Below are 27,302 nucleotides of genomic sequence, written 5' to 3' on the forward strand. Positions count from 1 at the left end.
GGGCAAACACCAGGCAAATGGGCCATAATATAAGAAAATGTGCAGTTGGACAGAAGAGTAAAAAAAACTGCATTACTTAAATGGCGAACAATTTCAGAATTCTGAGATACAGAGGGATCAAGGTGTTCTAGTGCATGGGTCACAATAGGTTGGTGCAAGCACAGCAAGTGATTAAGAAGGCTAATGGAATGATATCCCTTACAGGTACGATCCTTGAGAGACTGAAGGTCCTTGAGATGGTGAAGATATCACTCTCTCTCTCTCAGTGATGGCCACTTATTGAATGTTCGAGTATTTCTGATTAGCTGTTAAGAGTTTGAGGGTCTCTTGACTGTGAAGATGGAGTTCTTTGATTGAAGGTTTATGAGTCATTCGCTGAGCATTTGAGGGACTTTCTGAAGGTTAGTCATTGAGGATTTTGGTGGCTTTCACTGAGGATTTGAAGGTCTCTCACTGAGGAATTGAGGGGCTCTCAGAGTGTGAGTTCATCAATGAGGATTTTGGGCTCTTTGACTGAGTGATTGAGGGTCTCTGAGAGATTGAGCGTCACTGGGGCATTGAGGGTTACTGAGGGATGAAGGGTCTTTGAGGGACTGAAAGTGTGAAAGATTTAGGATCTCTCAGAGAATGAGGGTCACTGAGGGATTGAGGGTCACTGAGTAATTGAGAGTATTGAGGGTTTCTGAGGGGTTAAGGGTACCTGATGGATTGAGGGTCTCCGAGGAGTTGAGGGTCTCTGAGGGGCTGAGAGTCTCTGAGGGATTGAGGGTCTGGAGATTGAAAGTCTTTGAGGGGTTGAAGGTCTCTGTGGAGTTGAGGGTCTCAGGGACTGAGGGTCTCTGACGGATTGAGGGTCTGTGGCATTGAGTGTCACTGAGGGTGTCTCAGGGTCTGAGGGAATGAGGGTCACAGAGGGATTGAGAATCGGGTGGGTTTGATGGTCTCTAAGGGATTGAGGGTCTCTGAGAGGTTGAGGGCCACTGAGGGATTGAGGGTCTTTCCAGGGTTGAGGCCCACTGTGGGGTTAAGGATTTCTGCGGATTGAGGTCTGAGAGTTTGAGGGTCTCTGAGGGGTTGAGGGACACTAAGGGATTGAGGGTCTGAGGGGTTAAGGGTCTCTGGAGAGGGAATGAATCACTGAGAGATTTAGGGTCTGAGAGGTTGACGGTCACTGAAGGGTTGAAGGTCAATGAGGGACTCTGCGGGATTGAGGGTATCTGAGGGTTGAGGGTACAAGAGGTTGAGGGTCTCTGAGGAGTTCAGTGTCACTGAGGGTCTGTGAGGGTATCTGAGGGTCTGATAGGTTGAGGGTCTCTGAGGGATTGAGGGTCACCAAAGGATTGAGGGTCTGAGAGGTTGAGGGTCTGAGAGGTTGAGGATCACTGAGGGATTGAGGGTCTCTCCACGGCTGAGGGTCACTGAAGATTGAGGGTCTGAGACATTGAGGGATTGAAGTCTCTCCGGGATTGAGTGTCACTGAGGGGATGAGGGTCTCTGTGAATTGAGAGTCTGAGAGGTTGAAGGTATTTGAGGGTCTGAGAGGTTGAAGGTATTTGAGGGGTTGAGGGTCTTGAAGGAATTGAGGGTTTGAGGGTATCTGAGCGGTGAGGGTCATTGAGGGTACAGGAGGTTGAGGGTCTTGAGGGATTGAGTGTCACTGAGGATCTATGAGGGATTGAGGGTCTGGTAGGTTGAGAGTTTCTGAGGGATTGAGGGTCACTGAAGGATTGAGGGTCTGAGGGATTGAGGGTCTCTCCGGGATTGAGGGTCACTGAAGATTGAGGGTCTGAGACGTTGAAGGTCATTGAGGGATTGAGGGTCACTGAGGGATTGAGGGTCACTGAGGGATTGAGGGTCTCTCTGGGATTGAGGATCACTGAGGGAGTGAGGGTCTCTGTGAATTGAGGGTCTGAGAGGTTGAGGGTATCTGAGGGGTTGAGGGTCACTAAGGAATTGAGGGTCTTTGAAGGGTTGAGAGTCACTGAGGGATTGAGGGTCTCTGAGGGATTGAGAGTCACTGAGAGATTGAGAGTCTATGAGGGGTTGAGGGTCACTGAAGGATTTAAGGTCTCTGAGCGGTTGAGGGTCACTGATGCTCTGAGGGGTTGAGGGTCTCGGAGACTCTGTGGGATTGAGGGTCTCTGAGGGGTTGAGGGACTCTGTGGGATTGAGGGTCTCTGAGGGGTTGAGGGTCACTGAGAGGTTGAGGGTCTCTGAGGGGCTGGGGGGTCTCCTCTTCCCTTTCAAAATCCTTCTCGCGAGCGGCGCCAACGGCCGGTCCGCGTGCACGCTCGCGGGTGGTCCTGAGCGCACGCACGGGCGCGCTCTGATCCAGCCGGCGCGCCCACGCCTACGCCTCCGCCCCCTCCCTGGGCTTCGGGGCCGCTTCCATTCAATGCGGCGGCAGCGCGAGCCCGTCCCCCTCCCATCCTGAGCGGCGGGAGCTGCAGGGCGGCCTAATGTTTACTCCGGGCAGTTGGACGGTCGCTTTCCTCATGAACAATTGACTGGTGGCACCTGGAATGTGAGTGAGAGCCAAATATTTCGTGTTTTATTTCCCAAAACCCCCCCTTTATCGAAACCGTTTGTGAAAACCACCAACATTTCGACAAGTTTTATTCGTCCGGTTGGATTTGGGGAAGGTGAATTTTATGAAATCATGGGTTATGAACAAGAAACGACTCTCAACTCGCAACTTAGGGTGGAATGCAAGTCATCAGAGTTATTTGGGAATGTGTTTTACAAGTTTTTAATGTTCCGAAGTTTTTTTCACGTGGAGATTGATGAGTATAGGAGGGATCCTTAAAATTACAAGAATGTGTTGGTTGTTGTCATGGTGAGTAATTGTAGAGTGTGATTGGAATAATTCCTAACCTGCTGGGATCCTCCCTTTCAAGTTGAGAATTTATCTCTTTTACATCCTCCGTCATAATTTACGTGGTACGAAGTATTGCAGTTGGATTTGTTTAATCATTTCTGACCTGCAGTTTTGTCTTTAAACTAGGGTTATCACCATGATTTAGCCTTTAAAAAAAGTTGACGAAGGCTTGTCTTGATTAATCAAGTCCCTTCCCTGCCAAAATGTAAGTGTAAAATGTTCTTGGGAGGATTTGGGCAACCTCTGTAATTGGATAGGAAAATGGCAGATGGAAAATGTGAGTTTATCCATTTTGGTAGGAAGAAGAGATGTGCAAAGGATTAAGTGACAAGAGGTTTGGAAAGTAAAGAGTAGAAAGGGTCCAAGTCTTCTTGTTAGTAAGTTGCTGAAGACTAATATGTAGGTGCAGCAAGCTGTTTGGAAGGTTCATGGAATGTTTAGACTATAAGATACAGGAGCAGAATTAGGACATTCAATTATGGCTGGGATGATTCTCAGCCCTATTCTTCTGCTGTCTCCCCATAACCTTTTGAGGTCCTTACTAATCAAGAAACAATCTATCTTTGTCTTAAATGTACTCAACTCCACATTGAATTCTATCTGCCATTTCTCCACCCAAATCTCCAGCGTATCGAAAACCTGCTGTATCTTCTACAGTCCACCTAACTGCACCTCCCCCAATCTTTGTGTTATCTGCAAAGTTATTAATCAGGCTACCTGCATTCTCTTCCAAATCATTTACTTATATTACAAAGATCAGGAATCCCAGCACTGAGACCTGTGTAACACCACAAGTCACACATACCCAGTCAGAAAATCACTATTCCACCGATGTGCTCTGACTTCTGTGACCAAGCCAGTTCTGTGTCCATCTTTTCAGTTTACTGTGGATCCCATGTGACTTAACCTTCTGTATCAGCCTGCCATTAGGAACCTTGACAAAGGCTTGCTAAAATCCATATGCAGTAGGCAACATCCATCACCCTGTTCTCATCAATGATCTTTGTCACTTCATCAAAAAACTCAATTAAATTTGTGAGATGTGGCCTTGCACAAAACCATGCTACCTGTTGCTAATAAGTCCTTATTTTGCCAAATGCTCTTAAATCCTGTCCCTAACAATCCTCTACAATAATTTCCTGATCACTGAAGCAAGGCTCAGCGGCCTGTAATTTCCTGGATTATCCCTGCTGCTCTTGCTAAACAAGGAACAACATTGTCTACTGTCCAATCCTCTGGGACCAAAGAGGATACAAAGATTTCATATAAGGCCCCAGCAATTTCTGAATTTGCCTCCCTCAATATTCTGGGATAGATCCTATCAGATCCTGGGAACCTTTATGCTTGTCAAAACACCCGATATCACTACCTTTAATATATTGACATGCCCTAGAAAATGAACAAATCCCTCCCAAAACTTAGTATCCACCATTCCTTCTCCTTCTCCTACAAATTATTCATAATAAGGACCTCATTCACTCCCTCTGACTCCACTGATGCCCACATTCCATAATTAATTTGATGGAGATGGTCTGTGAAAAGGGAAATGATTAGATTCTCTCATTAGAGATCTTCATTGTCTGGCAGTTAAGTGGCAACTAATGTTCAAACCACACATTAGCACAAGCAGAGATGTTGTTTGCGTCTTGTACATTAGTGCCTGTCTCCTAATTATGATCACAAGCTAACATATTTATCATCCCTAAACTCTGCATAAACTTAGTGAGTTTTAAGAAGATGTGTAGCTCAGGTTGAAGTTCTGGATGTAGGTTTGCTCACTGAAAACGAACCTTCCAACTTAGTGAGCAAACCTACATCCAGATCTTCATAAACTTAAAAAAATCTCCAGTTCTCCTCATTCTGAAAAAGCATGCAATAAAGTTTTCTAATACGTTGATTAGACATGGAACATTTAATACTGAGGAGTGATCTACTTTTGATTTCTGTTAACAGCATGTTCCAAGGCTTCAGAGAGAGCGTTGCACTTTGAGCGGGAAGTGGTTCCAAGTGCAGCTTTGGGACATTAGCGTTGGAGGCCGAGGGATGTTTATAGTTTCACAGTAATATAAGCAGGCGAATGCTATTTGGCCTGTCAAGCCTGGTCAGCTATACATTAGGTTCATGGCTGATCCATCTATTGTCTCCCTGCATTATCCCCATAACCCTTGATTCTCCTGCCGTGCAAAGTCCCTTCCAATTGTGTCTTGAATCTATTTTATGAAGCTGCCTCTACTACTTGCTTGGGCAGAGAATTCCACAGATTCACTACTTTATGGGAAAAGCAGTTTCTCCTCATCTCTATTCTAAATCTACTCCCCCTAATCTTGAGGCCATGTCCCCTAGTCCAAGTCTCATCTACCAGTGGAAACAACTTGCCTGCCTCGATCTTATCTATTCTTTTTATAATTTTATATGTTTCTGTAAGGTCCCCCCTCATTATTTTGAATTTTAGCGAGTAAAGTCCCAGGTGGCACAATCTCTCCTCATAGGAAAAGCCCTTCATCTCTGTAACCAACCTGGTGAAGCTCCTCTCCACCGCCTGTCAAGCCAGTATATTCTTTCTCAAGTGAGGAGACTAGAACTGCGCACAATACCCCAGATGCAGCCTCACCAACACGTTGTACAATTGCAGCAGAACCTCGCTGCTCTTAAAAGTCAACTCCTTTAACAATGTAAGCCAACGTTTGCCTTCCTGATTACCTGTTGCACCAGCAAATCAACTTTTAGTGTTTAATGTACAAGCACTCTTATAACCCTCTGCACATGAGCATGCTGCAAACTTTCAACATTTAAATAATACTCTGACCTACTATTTGTACTTCCAAAGTGGGTAACCTCACATTACCAACATTGTACTCCATCTGCCAGATCCTTGCCCATTCACTTTATCCTATCTAAATCTCTCTGGAGACCCTCCACGTCGTCTGAACAGTTTGCCTTTCCACACAATTTAGTGTCATCAGCAAGCTTGCATATCTTACACTTTGTCTCCTCTTCCAAATCTTTCTATATCATGAACAATTATGCGCCCAACACCAACCCTTGTGCCACCCTGCTCATGACTGGCTGCCAGCCAGCGAAACACCCATTTCTCCAAACCCTCTGCTTTCTATCAGTTATTCAGGCCTCAAGCAGATTTAGAAGCTTATAAAATCATGAGGGGCATGAACAGGATAAATAGGCTAGGTCTTTTCCCTTGGGTAGGGGAGTCCAGAAGGAGTGTATAGGTTTATGGTGAGAAGGGAAAGATTTAAAAGGGACCTTAGGGACAGCTTTTTTTACACAAAGGTGGTGCATGTATGGGAAAAGCCAGAGGAAGTGGTGGAGACAACGGTAATGGGTAAACAAGGAGGAAAAGCAGTCATTCTGGAGAACCATTTAACATTATTGGAAGCATTCAGTATGTAATGTCAGTTAAGAAGGTGAAAAGTAGGCATTGTATGAATCTGGTTAACAAGGTGAAGGACATTCATTGTATCACAGTAAAGGGCTTGGTCTCTGTTACTGATACTCGTTGATTGTAATGGTCACCCAATTAATATATATGATGCCTTATTTAGATGCTCCTCCCTGTAAAATAGCTTTGTAGTTCATTGAGAAACTGCTCTTCCAGAGAAGACAGTGAGCTCATGTTTCTGCGTATGTGGGTAATCCTTCTCTCTCCCTCCAGAGCCTGGAATATGGACGGAGGTAAAACTATACTGTGTCTCTGAGCATTTTGCTTCGACTGAGGCTGGGGAGATGGGACGACAATGGGCTGAGGAGTGGCAGATGGAGTTTAATTTAGATAAGTGCAAGGTGCTGCATTTTGGGAAAGCAAATCTTAGCAGGACTTATACACTTAATGGTAAGGTCCTGGGGAGTGTTTCTGAACAAAGGGACGTTGGAGTGCATGTTCATACATCCTTGAAAGTAGAGTCCCATGTAGATAGGATAGTGAAGGAGGTGTTTGGTATGCTTTCCTTTGTTGATCAGAGTATTGAGTATAGGAGTTCAGAGGTCATGTTGCAGCTGGACAGGATGTTGGTTAGGCCACTGTTGGAATATTGTGTGCATTTCTGGTCTCCTTCCTATCAGAAGGATGTTGTGAAACTTGAAAGAGTTCAGAAAAGATTTACAAGGGATGTTGCCAAGGTTGGAGGGTTTGAGCTATAGGGAGAGACTGAATAGGCTGGAACACTTTTCCCTGAAGCGTCGAAGACTGAGGGATGATCTCATAGAGCTTTATAAAATCATGAGGACATAAATAGGCAAAGTCTTTTCCCTGGGGTCACGGAGTCCAGAACGAGAGGGCATAGGTTTAGGTTGAGAGGGAAAAGATATAAAAGAGACCTAAGGGGCAACTTTTTCACACAGAGGGTGGTACATGTATGGAATGAGCTGCCAGAGGGAGTGGTGGAAGCTGGTACAATTGCAACATTTAAAAGGCATCTGGATGGGTACATGAACAGGAAGGGTTTGGAGGGATATGGGCCAAGTGCTGGCAAATGGGATTAGATTCGGCATGGATGAATTGGACCCAAGGGTCTGTTTCCTTGCTGTACGTCTCTATAACTCTTGCTTCATATTGATAATTCAGATTTTAGTGTGCAGGGGACAGTTTGGAAGTTTGAAGCTAGTATGAAATTAGGAAGCATTGTGAGGAGGGTACTGGAGAAATGTCAGGACATAGACAAGTTAGTGGATAGGTGGCAAGTGAATCTCGATGCAGAAAACAGTGTGGTGACACATTTTGGTAGAAAGCATGTGGACAGACATTGTAAAATATTATACAATTCCAAAAAGGATACAGAGTCAATAGGACACTGGTCAAATGTGCACAGATCGTAGAAGGTGGCAGGACAGGTAGTGAGTGCAGTTAATAAAGTATCGTGGGCTTCATTAATAGTGGCATAGCATACTAGAGCAAGGATACAACACTGAGTTTGCAAAGGAGACTTGTTAGACCTCAGCTGGAGTATTGTACACCGTTCTTGGTGAGACACTATTGGAGGGATGTGAATGGGGGAGAGTGCAGACAAGATTTACAAGAATGGTTCCAGGAATGAGTTGTGAAAATAGTTTGGAGGATGGGAGTGTTCTTGGAGAGAAGACGACGAAGAGTAGGTCTGATGGAAGTTTAAAAAAATGATATGGGGGATGGATATTGTGGATAGAAGTTTATAAAATCATGAGGAGCATGATTAGACAAGGTCTTTTCCCTGGGGTGGGGGAGACCAGAACTAGAGGGCATAGGTTTATGGTCTGAGGGCAGAGATAAAAGAGACCTAAGGGGCAACTTTTTCACGCAGAGTGTGATGAGTGTATGGAATGAGCTCCCAGAGGAAGTGGTAGAGGCTGGTACACTTGCAGCAATTACAAGACATCTGGGTGAGTCTATGAATAGGAAGGGTTTAGAGGGATATGGGCCAAGTGCTGGCAAATGGAACGAGATTAGGTTAGGATATCTGGTCGGTATGGACAAGTTGGGCCGAAGGGTCTGTTTCTGTGCTGTACATCTCTATGACTCTATAAGGAGAATCTGCTTCTGCTTATAAAAGGATCAAGAATGACAGGGCACAGATTTCATGTCATTTTTAAAAGAAGCAAATGTGATATGAGAATAAGCTGTTTTGTCACAGTGAGTGATTTGGTTTAGAAATGCTTTGTCTCGATATGTGGTTCTATTGAGGCACTCGAGGGTATTGAGTGGTTATGTAAATGAGAACAATGTGCAAGGGTGGAGGAAAAAGGCAACGGGAAAATGGCAATAAGCCATGATGCTCATTTGAAGAGCTGGTCAAGATACAATGGGCAAATGGCAGCCTCCTGCACCACAACTATTTGTGATTCTGTGAAATGTTTAATCTGTATGAGATTCATTGGCCTCTAGTTTATTTAACCTATAAAGGAATTAAAAATGGTCCAAGGCCACAACATTTTCTGAAGCTTTTAGGAACACTGTTGCAGGAGGGAATGCTTCAACTCTTTGAGCATCTTCAGCCATTTAATGGGATCTAGTGTGACCGAACTCTCTACACCAACTTAGCCTTATATCCGTTAATGTCTTTGGATAACAAAATATTGAACTATCTTCATTTTGACATTAGGAATTGATCTACTGTCAATTGCCATTTGTGAGAATTGCAAACTTCTGTCCTTTTTGTCTGGAAATATGTTCTAATTTCACTCCTGAAAAGTCAGGCTCTAGCTCTAATAAGCACACTTAGTTTCCATTCATAAACTTGTAACAAGCAAAAAGAGTTTTTCTCTTATATGTGAGCAGCACGGTGGCTCAGAACACCAAGGACCCCCGTTCGATTCCAACTTCGGGTGACTATCTGTGTGGATTCTGCACATTCTCTCTGTGTCTGCGTGGGTTTCCTCCGCATTTCATCCCACAATCCAGAGATGTGCAGGCGAGATGAATTGGCCAAGCTAAATTGCTCATAGTGTTCAGGAATGTGTAGGTTAGAACATAGAAAAGTACAGCACAGAACAGGCCCTTTGGCCCACTCTGATGTGCTGAAGGTTCATCCTTAGGTAAAATAAAATAACTTAACCTACCCATTAGTTAGGAAGGGTGCATTAGTCAGGGCAAACGTAGAGTAATAGGGCAGGGGAATGGGTCTGGGTGGGATACTCTTCAGAGGGTTGGTGTGGACTTGTTGGGCCAAATGGCCTATTTCCACACTGTAAGAATTCTATGATATCTTGTTTGTTTCTGTTATTGCATTGAAAAATGTTGATCAATTTACTTTTTTTTTAGTCATCTAAATTCCAAGGAGTACATGTTGCATTTCTTTCATCTCTTAATTTGGTTCTTGAAATCCAAGTATTAATTTGGTGAATCCATGCTGCACTACCTCCAAAATAACTGACCTTTCAAAGATAAAACAAAAAAACTATGGATGCTGAAGTTTTGCAACAAAAACGGAAGCTGGAGGGAAGGAGGAGTAAGTGGATAGGTGGAGACAGAGCCAATAGAGAGAAAAACAGGCAGGAAATGGTTCACATGTGGCTAAGGGCCTTGTCAACCATGGAGGTGCGGAATCCTTGGTTGAGAAAAAAGGTGGTCTGAGGGCCCATGGAGTGGTGGCAACATCAAAACACATGTGATGAAGAAACTGGGACAATGGATTGGAATGGAATTCTAACAGGAATCAGGGTGTGAGTAGATATAGTCCTGTAATTACCTTGAACTTTGTTGCCTGCTACTTGTCTTTTCTTTGTTAGTAAGAGTACAACAGCTTGTGTGACTGTTGGCTCTGTCTCTTCAGTTAGTCTGTTAGTTGAGTGTACATCGTAGTGCAACTCGGAAATCTGTTGTTTTTATGTCTCTGTGGTTGGTAGTTGAATCCCGAGAAGCATGGCAATCATCCACAGACACAATCAACAAGCATATGAACCTAGACCAAATATCCCGGCCACTACAACAAACGACCAAACCAGCAACCAGAAGCAGCAGGAATGGAGCCAGATAAATTCCAGAAGAGACAGTATAGCAGCGCTTCACAGGAGGCTCCAAAGCACTGAGGATGTCACCTAGACAGGGGGTGAAACGTTTGCAAATCAACTTCCCAGCTCGGTGAACATACCCAGAACTACGACATCACTATGAACCTTTGTTATGGACTAGACCCCCTCAAAACATTTCAAGAAAGTAGCTCGGGCACTAACTTTGCTCGTTTTTTTTTAGATTAGATTACATTACTAATCTAGATTAGATTACTGGAAACAGGCCCTTCGGCCCAACAAGTCCACACCGACCCGCCGAAGCGCAACTCACCCAGACCCATTCCCCTACATTTACCTCTTCACTTAACACTACGGGCAATTCAGCATGGCCAATTCACCTAACCTGAACATTTTTGGATTGTGGGAGGAAACCGGAGCACCCGGAGGAAACCCACACAGCCACGGGGAGAATGTGCAAACTCCACACAGAGATTCGCCACACTCTCTGTTTTAAGCTAGTGTAAACAGGATATTCCAGGAGGCCCAACCAATTAATTTTAAACAAAACAATTTATTTGCAAGATTTCTGAATGAAATACAAATGAGAATAAAATAGAGAATAACTTAGTCGAGATTACAGTGGTGCTGGAAAAGCACAGCAGGTCAGGCAGCATTTGAGGAGCAGGAAAATCGGCATGTCGGGCAAAATCCCGAGTGAAGGGCTTTTGCCTGCAATGTCGATATTCCTGCTCCTCGGATGCTGCCTAACCTGCTGTGCTTTTCCAGCACCACTCTAATCTAGACTCTGATGTCCAGCATCTGCAGTCCTTATTTTTGCCTATAGAATAACAACCTATCCAAAAATACAGCAGATTATCCCAACTTAATGATGCTATTCCAAATACTTATAACAATCCCCATAACCACCTCTTGGCAAAAAAAAAGGAATATTCCAGCATAGGTCCAAAGGGGAGAGATGTCAGAGAGAGGGAGGATCAGCATGAACCTGCTTCTTTGCGTCCAGCAGCTTCCTAACTGACTGATTAGCAGTTCTGAGCCCAAACCAAACCGGAGAAAAGCTGAGTTGGGAGAACTGGCCACTGCCCATTCATTGTACAAGCGTTTCTCTTGAAACTTAAAAGCTTCCTCAGTAAATCAAGTCCGGACATTTCTGAGCATGTGTGTTTACAACCTCTTGAAAACAAAACCAAGGACTGTCTAACCTTGTGAAAAGAACAGCAGCATCACACCCGGGCCAGCACTCCTGTCTTCGGTCTGCTGCAGTGCACCAGTGAAGCTCAGTACAAGCTAGAAGAACAGCATCTCCTTTTCATCTTGAGGATTCTGCAGGCTTCAGGACTAGTAGTTTGTTTTAGAAGTGTTTAGTAGTGTTAGAACCTGAACATTTTGTTCTATGTCCTTGACGCCAATACCCCCCATTCTACCACTTCCATACTCTGTCATGAGCACAGCCAGCCAGTCCATTTTCATCTACTTATGGGTCCCCCTTCAGATTTTTATCCACCTCTGGCTCTATTCCTTTGTTTGCCTACCTGTTTTTCTCTCTGTCGCTGGGCTTCACCTCCACCTATCCGCTTAGTATTTTTCTTCCTCCCCATTTCCTTGCTGCTGTGAGTTCTAAAGAAGGGCTTGAAACCTTCATGCTACTTCCTCTTCACAAATGCTGCCAAACCTCTTGAGTTTTTCCAATAATTTCTGTTTTTGTATTTTCCAAGATGTGGTACCTAGAATTGCCTTCTGGATAGATTCTAGCCAGGCTTTGTATAGGTGAAACCTAGCTTTTACCCTTTTTAGATAGTTCAGCACTCCATTTGGCTTCCTAATTATTTTCTATATCTTCTCATGACATTTTATTTGCTTGCACCTCTATTGCCTAGACTCCAGAGATTTTTCTGGCCACTTTTAGATCTAGTTTTTTTTTCCCATTTAGTCCCAAGTTTTATTAGTTTTGGATCCAAGTGGAAGACCTCACCTTTGTCTACACTGGTATTGATTGGCTCTGGTTTTGCTCATTCAAGTCAAATTATATTGTCTCTTTGTAAGCAATGTAGCTGAAGTATAAAATGTGTTTCCAACAAATTTGAATATGTGGTTTCCTACTCCCTTAACCTTAAATTGTTAATAAACATGGTGATTAGTTGAGATCTCAACACAGATCCTGTGGAATGCCGCATGTCATATTCTGCCAATTAGAATAACTGCTCTTTTTTCTGCCTCTTTCTGCTCAGCCAGTTTCCCAACGAGGCCAATACTTTCTCTTGAGTTTTATGGACTTCGCATTTAACCACCAGTCTCTGGGCAGGGACATTATCAAATGCTGCCAACATGCTGAATTTCTTGAGCAAAGTTTTGTTTTCTTTGTTTTGGAATTACCATTATCACAGTATTTTGCCTTTATATTAGCTTGCAAGTGTGATGTGACAACTATGGGCAAGAATTTACTGTATCCAGGTTGTGAATCATGTCTGCCATTTGTTAGACTTTCCCATACCCATTCCTATACCAGCTGCAGCGGTTCAAGTAGGTAGCTGACCACCACCTTCTCATGGGCAGCAAATGCTGGCTAGCCCATGACCATCGTTGTTAGATTTCTTAGAAATCTTCTCCAAGGGAAATAGTGCCAGCATTTCCAACCTATCACACAGCTCATCCCTCAAATCATTCCTGTGAATTGCTGCACAGTATTCATTTGAATCAGACCAAAGAACATATTTCATGGAATTGGTTGTTCTTTTGCAGCATTGATGTTTGTTATGTGTGCCTTTGGAAGTAGCCCAGAGAGCACACAGACATTGGGATGAACTTTGACACAGACCATTGCATCACCTTGTACACTTAGTTTGTCAATGTGCATTTCAGAAGCAGATGGGTAGAAATCTTATCACCAGTGAACACAGATGCCTGTATTAGTTGCTGTTTTACTATTCTCCAGCAGACGAGGTATTTGGTCTGCGAATACAGGACAGCAATGTGGTGCATCAAGAATGGTATGATCAAAATTGCTGTTCATGAAAATTTCAGAACAACCACAATTCCAAGCCAACTCATCTCCATGCTCTGGGACATCGATCTCTGCTCCCTTACTCTGTAACTGGATTCTCGACGTGTTGATCAACAGTGCAGTCAGTAAGGATAGGGTGACAACACCACCTCCACGATAATCCTCAACACCATCCCCACAAGGCTGTGAACTCAGTCCCCTACTGTACTCTTTGTATACACATGATTGTGTGGCCAAATTCTGCCCCAACTCCGTTGACAAATTTGCTTTTGACAGCACTGTTGTAGGTTGGATCTCAAATAACGCGAGACAGAGCACAGGAAAGAGATTGCATGCTTAATGGCATGGTGTACAGACAACAATGTTTCCATCAACGTCTGCAAAACGAAGAAGCTGGTCATTGACTTCAGGAAGTGTGGGCAAGCCCCGACTGCATCAATGGTGCTGAGGTGGAGATGGTAGTGTGTGTCAAGTTTTTGAGAGTGATGAGCACCAACAATATGTCCTGGTCCACCCATGTTGACACTATGGTGAAAAAAGCACAGCATGCCTCTACTTCCTCAGGTGGCTAAGGAAATTCAGCATGTCCATAAGGATTCTTAGAAATTTTTAGGGATGTGCCAAAGAAAGCATCCTATCTGAATTCATCACAACGTGGTTTGCTCTTCCCTCGACCAAAAGAAACTACAGAGTGTTGTGAACACAATCCAGTCCATCTCCCAAACCAGCCTCCCACACATTGACTACATCCATACATGACGCTGCAACCAACATAATCAAAAACCTTTCCCACTGGGGTTATACTCTCTCCCCTCTCTTCCATTGGCCAGAAGATAGAAAAGTTTGTATACATGTATAAACTGATTCAAAAAGCAATTTCTTCCCTGCTATTATCATATTTTTGATTGGACCGATTGATTACTCGGTGTAACATGAGATACAGTGAATAATAATATTTTGCAATCCAAGGTGTCTTTGTTCAACAGTGCTCCCCACGACCTTAGCATTAAGTGTATAAGTCCTGCTCTGATTTGCCTTTCTAAAATGCAGCACCTCGCATTTACCTAAATTAAACTCCCAACTGCCACTCCTTGGCCCATTGGCCCATTTGATCAAGATCCTGTTGTACTCTGAGGTAACCTTCTTTGCTGTCCAGTCCACCTGCAATTTTGGTGTCATCTAATTATACCTTCAATGTTCAAATCCAAATCATTTATATAAAAAATGAAAAGCAATGGACCCAGCACTAATTCTTGTGGCATTCCACTGGTCACTGGCCTCCAGTCTGAAAAGCAACCAGTCTACCATAAGGAACGTTGTTAAACACCTTACTGAAATCCATTTTGATCCCATTCACTGCTCTGTTCTCATCAATCTGCTTTGTTCTTTCTTCAAAAAACTCAATCAATTTTCCCATGCACAGTGCCATGTTGACTCTCCTTCATTAGTCCTGCCTTTCCAAATGAATGTGAATCCTGTCCCTCAGGATTCCCTCCAACAACTTGCCCTCCACCGATGTCCGACTCATTGGTCTATGTTTGCCTAGCTTTTGCTTACCACTCGTTTAGTATCGCCCCCAGCTCCTTAGACTCCACAGAGACTGCCTTCCTTTGAGGCGTCCTATTCTCTCTTTAGTTACCCTTTTTTCCTTAATGTATTTACAAAATCCCTTTGGATTCTTCTTAACCCTATTTGCCAGAGCTATCTTATGTCCTCTTTTTGCCCTCCTGATTTCCCTCTTCAGTATATCCCTACTGCTATGCTCTTCTGAGGAGTCACTTGTTCTCTCCTACGTATACCTGACAAAATGCTTTCTTCTTTTTCTGAACTAAAGCTTCAATTTCTCTAGTCATCCAGCATTCCCTACACCGACCAACGCTGCCTTTCACCCTTCAGCAGGAAGATACTATCTCTGGACTCTCGTTATCTCATTTCTGAAGGCTTCCCATTTTCCAGCCGTCCCTTTACCTGTGAATATCTGCCCCCAATGTTCTTGCCTAATACTGTCAAAATTGGCCTTTCTCCAATTTAGAACTTCAACTTTTAGATCCTTTTCCATCACTATTTTAAAACTAATAGAATTGTGGTCGCTGGCCCCAAAGTGCTCCCCCACTGACACCTCAGTCGCCTGCCCTGCCTTATTTCCCAAGAGGAGGTCAAGTTTTGTATCTTCTCTAGTGGATGCATCTGCATACTGAATTAGCAAATTTGCTGGTACACACTTAACAAATTCCTCCCCATCTAAACCCTGAACACCATGGCAGTCCCAGTCTATGGTTGGAAAGTTTAAAATCCCCAACTATAACCACCCTATTATCCTTCCAGATAACGGAGATCTCCTTAGAAAAAGTGATCATCCGATTCCCCCTTATTTCTCAGTTTCACTCAAATAATTTCCCAAGAATATCCGCCCTTAGTACAACCATAATGCTATCCCTTATCAAAAATGCCACCCCTTCCTCTCTCGCCCCCACTTTCTATCCTTCCTATAGCATTTGTTTGCTGGAACATTAAGCTTTCAGTCCAGTCCACCCCTGGGCCATGACTCTGCAATTGCCCTTAGGGACTGTTGTCACTATTTGCTAATAGGTCAGTTGTTGTCACTTCTGGGTGATATTTCTCTGTTTAGTCAACATCTTTTTAATAGGCCTGAAAACTGCTTTACTCATTTGCAGAAACTGATTTCTTTAAGATCATGAAAAGTGTTGAAATAGAAGCTGGATATGTATCTCACCTGTGAGTGCCAAAGCTTGGTGTTATAATGATCAGATAGTGAGAATTTAAACCCAAAAGGAATTGAGGACATAAGCCTCTTTACCCAGAGAATGGTCAGATTATGGAACTTTCTACCATCTGCCATAGTTCAGGCAAATAGGGTAGATTCATTTCACGGAAACTGGGTAAATACATGAGGGAGAAAGGAATAGATGGCAATGCTGATCAGGTAGATGAAGTAAAATGGGAGGAGGCTTGTGTGGAGCATGAGCACCAGCATAGACCGATTATGGACTGTCCGTCAATATAGTGTTATATTTGCTTCACAGCGTAACCTTTCCTTTTTGAAAGGGAATAATCACTACTGCACTATGACCCCACCGTAATATGTGGGCTGCATCTGGGTCATTATGTTGGTTGTACTGACACTATTGAGGCAATTTTTAAAAATAGATTCTTATTCTTTTACACTGCCAATTATGACATAATATAAAGGTAAAAAGGCAGAAAGATTTCATATTCTTTTTCTTTGCTGGTTGAGTGATATACACCAGGAGTCAAATGAAGGTGCCATAACTAGCTTCTGGGTCAACGTATTAATAATGTGCCCATTGTTTTTATCAAAGTGAGATAATAATGGAATACATTGGCATGCATTCAGAACACTGGAGCTTGGACAATCATCACCTTCCTTTTAAAAAAAAAAGCTACATATGAGATGACAAAGCAGTTTTAATTGTTCCTTCTTGGTAGTCTGAAGAGTATTTTAAGAGGACCGGAACCATGATTAAGATAAATCTGGTTTGAGCCATACCTTGTGCATAAGTAGATGGTTGAGATTATTGTACATAGTCAATTCAACTCCAGGACATCTTTGCAGGAGTTCCTCAGGGTAGTGTCATAGGCCCAACCATCTTAAGCTGCTTCATCAATGACCTTCTGGCCATCATAAGGTCAGAAGTGAGGATGTGAGCTGATGATTGCACCATGTTCAACACCATTCACGACTCTTCAAATATTGAAGCAGTCCATCTTCAAATGGAACAAGATTAGGATAATATGCATGCTTGGACTGTCAAGTGGCAAGCCACAATTTGCACCACCTAAGTGGTGCAATGATCATGACTAATAATAAAATCCAACCACTGTCCCTTGACAGTCAGTGGTGTGACCATCATTGAGATGCTCCACTATCAACATCCTACAGATTACCATCGACCAGAAATTCAACCGAATTCACCACATAAACACTGACTAATAGAGCAGGACAGAGGCAGGAATACTGCAGTGAGTAACTCACACCTGACTCCCCAAAGCCTGTTCATCTACAAGGCACAAGTCAGGAGTACGATTGAGTACTGCTCGCTTTCCTGGATGGGTACAGCCCCAAACAACACTCGAGAGCCTTAATGCGGTAGGAAACCAGAACACCCAAAGGAAACCCACGCAGACACGGAAAGAATGTGCAGACTCCACACAGACAGTTGCCCGAGGGTGGAAGCACACCGGTGTGTTGTGAGGCAGTACACCTCAATACTGAGCCACTGCACTATATTTCCTTCAGTGTCGCAGGGTTAAAATCCTGGAATTCCTTCCCTGATGACATTATGGCTTTACCTACAAGACTGCAGCGTTTCAAGAAGGCAGCTCACCACCACATTCTCAAGAGCAACTCTGGATGGGCAACAAATGCTGGTCAGCCACATCGCACAAATGAATTTTAAAAAAAAACTTAGTGGAAATTGGTTGATTTCTGGACGGCATCAGAAAAGTTGTTCCAATCACAGATTTTTCATGATGCCAACCCTCCAAGTATTGGTACCATTAAACCGAAGTTCAGAATTTATTATGGCGAGATTTTGCCCTCCTAGACTATAGCCTTAATATCATCGCAGTATTAGCAGTTTGCTCCTGCTGAACCATGTTAATCTTCAAACAACAAATGTCCGATGAAGGCATTCGATAAGGTACCTCAAGAGATTAATTTCTAAGATAAGATCCCATGATGTTGGAGACAGTACATTGGCATGGATAGAGAATTACATGGCACGGATAGAGAATTAGCCAATGGGTAAGAAACAGTGAGTGGGGATAAGGAGTTGTATTTCAGATTGGCAACCTGTAACTAGATGATTTCCGCAGGGATTAGCGCTGGGACTGCAACTGTTGACAATTAATATTAATGACTCAGAAAGGAAGTTGTAGCCAAATTTGTTCGATGGCTCAAAAATACATGGAAAGGCAGGGCGACAAGGGGATATAAACAATTTATAGAATGCTATCGAAGGTAAAGTAAGTAGGCGAAATGTTGACAAATGAGTTGGAAAATGTGAATTTGTTCATTTTGGGTGGGAAAGCAAATGAACAATTATTATTTAAATGAAGAAAACCTCCAGGAAGCTTCAAAACAAAGGGACTTAAGGGGACGTACTCAAGAAACACAAAGCTAGCATACAGATGTCAGGTAATCGGGAAGCCTAATGGAATGTTGGACCTTATTTCAAGGGATTTGGAGGATAAGAGAGGTAAGTATAACTATAGCTCTGTAAGGTGCTGGTGAGACCACATCTGCAGTATAGTGAGCAGTTTTGTTTCCTTATTCAAGGAAAGATTCATTGGAGGCAGTTTAGAAAACGTTCACTGGTACGATCCCAAGTATCAAGAAATTATTTTGTGAGCAAAGACTAAACTGGTTGGGATTCTCCTGACTGGAGTTTAGAAGAATGGAAGGTGGACTAGTTGAAAATACAGGATTCTTGAGTGATTTAAGAGTAAATGCTCATATGTTTACTGTCATAAGAGAGTCTAGGAATAGAGGGCAAAGTTCAGAATAAAGGGGTGCCAATTTAAGACTGAGCTGAGGAGGAATTCTTTCTCTGAGGATTGAGGGTATTTGGAATTTCTTGCCACAGAGAGCTTTGGGGGGGGGGGGGGTGCAGAGTCCTTCTGTATATTTAAGGCACAGACAGTTCCTGAGTAGTAGGGGACCATTATGTGGGAAAAAGCAGGAATGTGGATGTGAAAGATGTTTGATCAGGCATGATCCTATTGATTGGGTGGAGCAGGATCATGGTACTGAAGAGCCTACTTTTGTTCCTATTTCTGATGGTTTTATGGCCTTAATTCACATTAAGGACTGAACAATTAAGTAAGCTATTGAAAGGCTTCGATTGCTTCAGTAAATTGTCAGTAGTTGCTCCGGTCTCCTTATCTTATCAAAAAGACTGGTTGGAAATTACAAATTCAGCTATTAATGCAAACCTAGATTGGTTTATGAACATTGTGAGCAACAATTATAGCCATTTACTGCTAGTGCATCATGTTGGAAATTTTGTTAAATAATTTATAATCTGGTGCCAATAAAGTGGAAAGACTTCTAAGTGTAATTGAGATTGAATTGTAATTTTACATTTAAACTGAGAGATTCATTGTAGACTATAACTGTCATCGCAGATTGCAGGTCCAAAGCAAAATTATTGGGAAAGTATGTACAGTGTGTTTCTAAAGGATTTGCATAATTTAAAAGCTCTTTTGAAGAAGATTTTATTTCTCTCCATCTTACCCTGCTGTCCGGAAGGTACGATATGTAATTTTATTTGAGGTGGGTCAATATTGGACTGAGTATGAATTTTGATTAACTATGTTATCATGTAATCCAGTGCAGGCATTCCATGACAAACAGCCCAGAACACAAACACGTATGAATTAGATGCAGGAGTTGGTCATTCATCATGGCTGATCTGATTGTAGCATCAACTCCACATTCCACCTATATGCCATAACCGTTGATTTCCTTGTTAGTCAAAAAACAATTGATCTTTGCCTTAACTGTATTCACTGTTCTGTGGGAACAGAGTTCTAAAGACTCATGACCTTCTCAACATAACAATTCTTGCTAATCTCTGTTTTAAGTGGGAGACTCCTTATTTTTAAACTTTGTTCCCGGTTCCAATCTCTCCCTCAAGGGCAAGGCTCCTCTCAGCTTCCACCCTGTTAATTCCCTTTAAGATCTAATATACTTCCATAACATCATACTCATTCTTTGCATTTCCAGTGTACGCAAACCCAGTGTGTCCAGCTTTTTGATGTGAGGTAACCCTCTTTCTCTTGGAGGTGTCAATTGAGTGAATTTTCTCTGAACTGCTGAGGGTGCAAGGGTGGAGATTGTTGGAGCCTTGACAGAGATATTGTGTTCTCTTCAACCATAGGCAAGATCCCAGAAGATCAGAGCATAGTTACTGTTGTTTCTTTATCTAAGAAAGGTAACAGTGATAATCCAGGAAATTATAGGCCAGTGAACCTCACATCAGTTGTATATCAAGCGCAGGCAGGTGGGACTGAATTACTTTGGGATTATGTTCGGCATGGACTTGGGAGACCATAGGGTCTGTTTCCGTGTTGTATGACTCTATTGAAAGTTTAGTCAAGAAGATAAAGGAAGAATATGTAAGCAATGCAAAATTATTGGAATTGAGTCTAAGGGCCAGGATTTGCGAGCATTTGGATAAGAATGGACTAATACACATATGGAAATGCCTTGGGATTCTGTCTAATCCTGCTTGTCAAGGACATTTAGCCTTCATAATTCCTTACTTAAATTCTTTCCAGCTTCCTTTATATTCCTCAAGGCCTTATCTGATTTCACTTTCCTAAAATGTACACGTGCTTCCTTTTCTCTTTGACTAAACATTCAACATGGAGCCATACAACACAGAAACAGACCCTTCAGTCTACAGAGTCCATGCCAAACATAATTTTAAAGTAATCTAGTCCCACCAACCTGCGCTTGGCCATATCCCTTAAACCATTTCTTATTCATATACTCATCCAAATGTCTTTTAAACATTGTAATCATACACACATCTACCACTTCCTCTGGATTAGGTTAGATTCCCTACAGTGTGGAAACAGGTCCTTCGGCCCAACAAGTCCACACCAATCCTCCAAAGAGTAACCCACCCAGACCCATTTCCCTCTGACTAATGCACCTAGCACTATGGGCAATTTAGCATGGCCAATTCACCTGACCTGCTCATCTCCGGAGCACCCGGAGGAAATCCACGTAGACGCGGAGAGAAGGTACAAACTCCACAGAGTCACCTGACCCTGGTACTATGAGGCAGTAGTGCTAACCACTGAGTCACCGTGCCGCCATTGCCCGTTCATTACACACAAAAAACACTTTCTGTGTAAAACTATTGCCCCCCATGTTTTGCTAAAATATTTCTTCTGTTGAAACTTTATTGCTGGAACAGCACAGCAGGTCAGGCAGCATCCAGGGAACAGGAGATTCGACGTTTCGGGCACAGGCCCTTCTTCAGGAATGAGCAGAGAGTGTTCAGCAGGAGAAGATAAAAGGTAGGGAGGAGGGACTTGGAGGAGGGGAGTTGGAAATGTGATAGGTGGAAAGAGGTCAAGGTGAGGGTGATAGGTCGGAGTAGGGTGGAGGCGGAGAGGTCAAGAAGAAGACTGCAGGTCAGGAAGGCGGTGCCGGGCTGGAAGGGTCCGGCTGAGACAAGGTGGGGGGAGAGGGGATGAAGAAACTGGTGAAGTCCAAGTTCATCCCCTGTGGTTGGAGGGTTCCCAGTCGGAAGATAAGACGCTCCTCCTCCGACCGTCGGGTTGTTGTGGTTTGGCGGTGGATGAGTCCAATGACCTGCATATCCTCGGTGGAGTGGGAGGGGGAGTTGAAATGCTGTGCCACAGGTTGGTTGGGTTGGTTCGTCCGGGTGGCCCAGAGGTGCTCTCTGAATCGCTCCGCAAGTAGGCGGCCTGTCTCCCCAATATAGAGGAGGCCACACCGGCTGCAGCGGATGCAGTAGATGATGTGGGTGGAGGTGCAGGTGAATCTGTGGCGGATATGGAAGTTTCCCTTGGGGCCTTGGAGAGAAGTGAGGGGGGAGGTGTGGGCGCAAGTGTTGCACCTCCTGCGGTTGCAAGGGAAGGTGCCGGGAGTGGTGGTTGCAGGTCATTGGACTCATCCACCGCCAAACCACAACAACCCGACGGTCGGAGGAGGAGCGTCTTATCTTCCGACTGGGAACCCTCCAACCACAGGGGATGAACTTGGACTTCACCAGTTTCTTCATCCCCTCTCCCCCCACCTTGTCTCAGCCGGACCCTTCCAGCCCGGCACCGCCTTCCTGACCTGCAGTCGTCTTCTTGACCTCTCCGCCTCCACCCTACTCCGACCTATCACCCTCACCTTGACCTCTTTCCACCTATCACATTTCCAACTCCCCTCCTCCAAGTCCCTCCTCCCTACCTTTTATCTTCTCCTGCTGAACACTCTCTGCTCATTCCTGAAGAAGGGCCTGTGCCCGAAACGTCGAATCTCCTGTTCCCTGGATGCTGCCTGACCTGCTGTGCTGTTCCAGCAATAAAGTTTCAACTTTGATCTCCAGCATCTGCAGACCTCACTTTCTCCTCTAAAATATTTCTTCTCTCAACTTAAAAATATTCACCCAAGTCTTGAAATCCCCCACCCTAGGGAAAAGACACCTGCCATTCACTTTATTTCTAACCTTCATGATTTTAGGGGTGGTCAGTATGACTTTCTGTGGGGAGGTCTTGTCTGACAAATTTGATTGTTATTTGAGGAAGCGATGAGGGTGATAGATGAGGGCAGGGCAGTGGATGTTCTCCATGTAGACTTTAAGCAAGGGCTTTGACAATGTCCCTCATAGCAGGCAGATACAGAGAGTGAAGTCACTTGGGATCCGCAGTGACCTGGTAAGGTAGATGTAGAACAAGTTTAGCATAGAAGGCAGGGAGTAACAGTGCCAAATGGCAGATGGAGTTTAAACTGGACAAATGGGTGGTGACTTATTTTGGAAGGTCTAATGCAGGAGGGAATTCCACAGCAAGTGGCAGAGCCCTGAAAAGTATTAACATGCAGAGGGTTCTGGGCATGTTACAGTTCCCTAAAAATGACAATACAATTGGATAAGTTAGTCAAGAAAGCATGTCCTATGCTTGTCATCATCGATTGAGGTACAGAGTATAAAAATTGGCAAGTCATTTTGCAGCTGCATAGAAGTTTAATTAGGCCATGTTTGGAATGTTGCGTATCATTCTGGTTCATATTACCAGAAGGGTGTGGAGACTCTGGAGAGGTACAGTGACTGTTTGCTGTGATTCTACCTGATTTGGAGAGTCTCAGTAATGAGGAGAGATTGGAAAAACTTGGTTTGATTTCACTTGAATATTCGAGACTGAAGAGCAATCTAATAAAAGTTTATAAAACTGAGAGGTATGGATAAAATGGATCATCGGAATCTTGTCAGAGGATAGTAATGTCAATTATTAGGGGACATAGGTGTAAGGTGGAAGCTGGTAGTTGAAAGGAGAGGCGAGAGGCAGATTTTCTTTGTAAGCAAGTGCCTGGAATGTGCTGCCAGAAGAGGTGATTGAGGCAGACTGAATAGCGACGTTAAAGAGGCATTTTGACACATGTGAATAAGCAGGAAATAGACGGATATGGACCATGAAGGGGCAAGAAGCTTTTAATTTTGAAATACATCATATGTCAGTGCAGGCTAGGTGGACTGAAGGGCTTATTCTTGTGATGTACTGTTCTTTTGGATAATTGGAGTCTTTTTCTTGGAAATGTCAAAAACTAGGGGGCATAGGTTTAAGGTGAAAGGGGGGAGGTTGAAAGAAAATGTGCGAGGCAAGTTTTTTTACTGGTCGGTGCCTACAATGTGTTGCCGGGGAGATGGTAAAAGCAGATAGAGTAGTAATGACTAAGAGGCGTTTAAGCAGATGCATGAGCTGGCAGGGAATGGAGGGATATGGACTACATGAAGCTATTTGTGATTCGTTTAGCATGGGATCATGTTCAGCACAGGTATGGTGGACTTAAGGACCTGTTCTTGTGCTTGCTGTTGTTCTCTGGAGTAGGTGAGGCTTGAACCAAGGTCATTTCATTCAGAGGTAGGGATACTACTGTTATATCACAAGAGCCCTATTAAAGTACCAGAAGCACCATTTTACTACTATGGCTAGAATTGCAAACAGATTTGTGAAGTATAAATGACAATGTGTGGGCGTGGAGGAATGAGTACAACAGTTAAAAATTTTCTTTTCTAGGAGATTAAAGTCACATTTCCTCCAGTACTGATTCCGGGAATGCATAGTGAATTACTGAAATAACTAGCTCAGAAAAGGAGGGGTTTCATTTTAAAAAGGGAAGAAAGGAGAGGCATGCCTCGGGACAGCATTTATAGGTTTGGTGGCTCAAGTTGGTAACTGAAAAGAAAATGAAGATCATCAAAAAAAGGTGTGGTTGCAAGAGTGTATTTAAACACGGTTGTTGAGCATGTTTCCCATCAGAAATGGAGACAATAATAGCTTTTAAAGGAAAATGATAAGAAATGATGCAGTGGGGGTTCATAGAATAGGAGAAGACCAGACTGCCCTTTGAGACTGTCCTGCCATTTAGTTCATTTTACTTGAGCTCCATTTACTCAGTTTATACTCCCTATCTCTTGATATCTTATCTAAAATGACTATTGAAATGGGTCGAAATGTATAGGTTTCTTGCCACTTGTGACATCCTGAAAGAGAAAATGATGAGTTGAAACTTGCAAAAGATGCATGGTGGTCAGATTTGTTTTGTCTACCTCAGAACAGTACAACCAGTTTGGTTGTTTACAAATATTACTTGTTTTCTGGCTTTTGATGGATGTATTGGGGGTCATCATTTGTGGAGAAGAACAAGGCTCAGCGCAAACATGATAATTTGCACAGCCTGTATGACTGTTATTTGTATGAGAACAGGGCACTAAGTGGTTTCTTCCAGGATATTAAACTGTATAATTTTAAACCTCCATACTGAAGTGTCATCTGCATGTTAGACATTTTGATGTATTGAATAATTAATCAGTAATGAAAGATTTAATTTGAAAACAAGAGCGTTCTTAACCTTTTGTGCTGCTAACCAGTATTTGCTTGCCTCATCATCTTGGTGAAGAAAACTTTTCAGATAGGGGTAGCAAAAAGAAATGTAGTGGTCTTGGGAGACTGTATTGTGAGGGGGTTCACCATGTTCTCCATAGCAAACAGCCAGAATCCAGATGGTTGTGTTGCCTGCCTGGTGCCAGGGTTTGGAACACCTGCTCATGGATGGTGAGGGACTTGAACTGTTTGGGGGAAAGATCCAGTTCTTAGGATTCATGTACATTAAGGTAGAGCATGGAAAGAAGGCATGCAGCCAGTGTCAGGAGCTAGGCACCAAATTAAGAAGTAGGATCTTAGTAATCATCTCTGGATTATTCCCTGAACTATATATAAATTGGCATAAGGCAAATAAGATGAGAGAAATGAATGAATGTGTGGATCAGAGACTGGTGTGGTGCAAGTGTGTTCCACTTCATGGGGTACTGACTTGTTGATGGGTATGCTGTACCACTGGGTCATCTCAATTGTGCTGGAGCTTGTGCTCTAGTGAGCCGTGTGACTCAAGAAGTAGAAATTATTGCACTAACTCATGAGGTCATTTGAGAAGATGTGCTGTATCAAAGTGGAGACAAATATGAAGATAGGAAATGATAAACCTTGACAGAAGGGATGGACAGTAGTAATGTAAGAGAGAATTCCACAACTAATATAAGGACAAAATTTGTATCTGAATGCATTCTAAGCAAACCACGTGAATTGGGAGTGCAAGTAGAAATAAATGAATGCAATCTGATTGCCATCCTGAAATCATGTCTCGATAATGGCTTCGATTATCTCGATATTGAATGATCCTTGACATTTAAGAAGGAGGGTTCTTTCAATTAATTATAATACAGCACAATTGAAAAAAATCAGTTCAGTTCAGGAAACAAGTTTGTCATACTGGTTTGAGAAGAGACCAGGAATGATCAAGGCAAGAACCCAAGTCATGAAGGTGTTCAGCCCCTGATATTAACCGCATATTAGAATGGAGTAGAAAAGAAGAAATAAGTAGGCTTGTCAGATAGTTCCAATAATCACGGGTGATGTTATTCTTGATGTCGCCAAGATGAGAAACCTGTAGAATATTTTGGGCAACGTTTCTCAAAAGAGCACATTCTTGAGTCAACCCAAAGACCAGGTTGATTAGACCCACGATTGTGTAACTGGTTAAGATAAATCAATGACCTCGTGGCGAAGGTAACTTGATGTAGCAGTGATCATAATATGCTAGAATTTTATGTTTACTTTGAGGGAGAGAAGTATGGATCCAAGGCTAATATATTAAACTTATGGGCAAATCTGAAAGCAAAGTGGACTACCAAATTAGGTGAAAGGATGTGTTGACAGCAATACAGTGGCAACATTTAGGGTTATTTCAGAATACACTCGACAGATACACTATAATGAAAAAGAAAAATTCCAAAGGCATAAATGGTAGGGCATGGTTGACTTAAAAAAAAATGTTGAAGATGGTATCAAATTTAAATAAAAAGCAAATAATGCTGATAAGATGGGTGACAGGTCAGAAACATGGATAGAATGTAATAAAACAGCAAAGATTGAAGTGATTGCTGGGCCTCCTGCTGAGATATTTGTATCATTGATAGTCTCGGGTGAGGTGCCAGAAGACTGGAGGTTCGCAAATGTGGTGCCACTGTTTAGGGAGGGTGGTAAGGACAAACCAGGGAACTATAGACCAGTGTGTCTGACGGTGGTGGGCAGGTTGTTGGAGGGAATACTGAGGGACAGGATGTATATGTATTTGGAAAGGCAAGGGCTGATTAGGGATAGTCAACATGGCTTTGTGTGTGGGAAGTCATGTCTCACAAACTTGATTGAGTTTTTTGAGGAAGTAATAGAGGATTGATGAGGGCAGAGTGGTAGATGTGAGCTATATGGACTTCAGTAAGGAGTTCGTCAAGGTTCCCCATGGGAGACTGATTAGCAAGGGTAGATCTCGCGGAATACAGAGAGAATAAGCCATTTGGATACAGAACTGGCTCAAAGGTAGAAGACAGAGGGTGGTGGTGGGGGGTTATTTTTCAGACTGGAGGCCTGTGACCAGCGGAGTGCAACAAGGATCAGTGTTGGGTCCTCTACTTTTTGTCATTTATATTAATGATTTGGATGAGAGCATAAGAGGTACAGTTAGTAAGTTTTCAGATGACACCAAAATTGGAGGTGTAGTAGACAGCTAAGAGGGTTACCTCAGATTACAACAGGATCTTGACCAGATGGGCCAATGGGCTGAGAAATGGCAGATTGAGTTTAATTCAGATAAATGTGAGGTGCTGCATTTTTGAAAGG

General features: G+C 43.1%; 1 protein-coding gene across 4 annotated transcripts in view; it reads left to right on the top strand.

Moving 5' to 3' along the window:
- Positions 1-2,389: 2,389 nt before the first annotated feature.
- lifra (LIF receptor subunit alpha a) overlaps positions 2,390-27,302 on the top strand; it is a 198,072-nt gene continuing 173,159 nt past the window's right edge. Inside the window, exon 1 of one of the 4 annotated variants that reach the window (XM_043703114.2) lies at positions 2,390-2,524. The gene's annotated coding sequence lies outside the window, so the exon portion shown is untranslated. The remainder of the gene's footprint in view (positions 2,525-27,302) is intronic. The other 3 variants (XM_087975105.1, XM_087975062.1, XM_087975098.1) reach the window with 3 other exon arrangements.

Source organism: Chiloscyllium plagiosum, unplaced genomic scaffold, assembly GCF_037043375.1.
Source record: "Chiloscyllium plagiosum isolate Xiang-an unplaced genomic scaffold, Cpla_swu_hap1 HiC_scaffold_2, whole genome shotgun sequence".
Lineage (NCBI taxonomy): Eukaryota > Metazoa > Chordata > Chondrichthyes > Orectolobiformes > Hemiscylliidae > Chiloscyllium > Chiloscyllium plagiosum.